The following is a 571-nucleotide window of genomic DNA, read 5'->3' on the forward strand; positions in this document are numbered from 1 at the left end:
GCTCCCCCAGCCCAGCCTGCGACTGCATCGCTACAGCTCTCCCTGAGAGCGCCAAGGGGACTGCCAACCGAACTGAGCAAAGTCTAGGGACAGCCAACCGAACTGAGCAAAGTCTAGGATGAGAAAAGGGTGCTGGGGAGCGCCAGGGCGCTGAGGGCAATGGGGAGAGGAGCATGGCAAAGCGCCTGGGGCCTGGTTATGGGCACCTGGCATGACTGCAGGCGTGGACGGCACAGCTCTGGAGGCCAGTGCCTCGGAGAGGTACCCCAAGAAAGCACAAGGGTCGAAAGCTAAGGGCTAGACCAGATTTGGGGGTTCCCGAGTTGCAACCCCTAAAGGAGAAGGGAAGGGGAAGGTGATCAGGACAAAGCACTGCCCAGCTGCCGGGGCTATACGTGCACCGGGCCCGAGGAGCTGGGATTCAATTCACAGACTTGCAAGGCGGCCAGGGGAGGGGACGAAGCTGTCGGTCCCGACCGCGGTCGTTGCATAGTGGCCCTGGTCTGGTCAGCGTCCTGCACGGGGCAGGGGGCAGTCAGGGGGGCCGGGCGCGGGCACTAGCGTTACCTTT

This window comes from Myotis brandtii, unplaced genomic scaffold (assembly GCF_000412655.1).
Source record: "Myotis brandtii unplaced genomic scaffold, ASM41265v1 scaffold754, whole genome shotgun sequence".
NCBI classification, from domain to species: domain Eukaryota; kingdom Metazoa; phylum Chordata; class Mammalia; order Chiroptera; family Vespertilionidae; genus Myotis; species Myotis brandtii.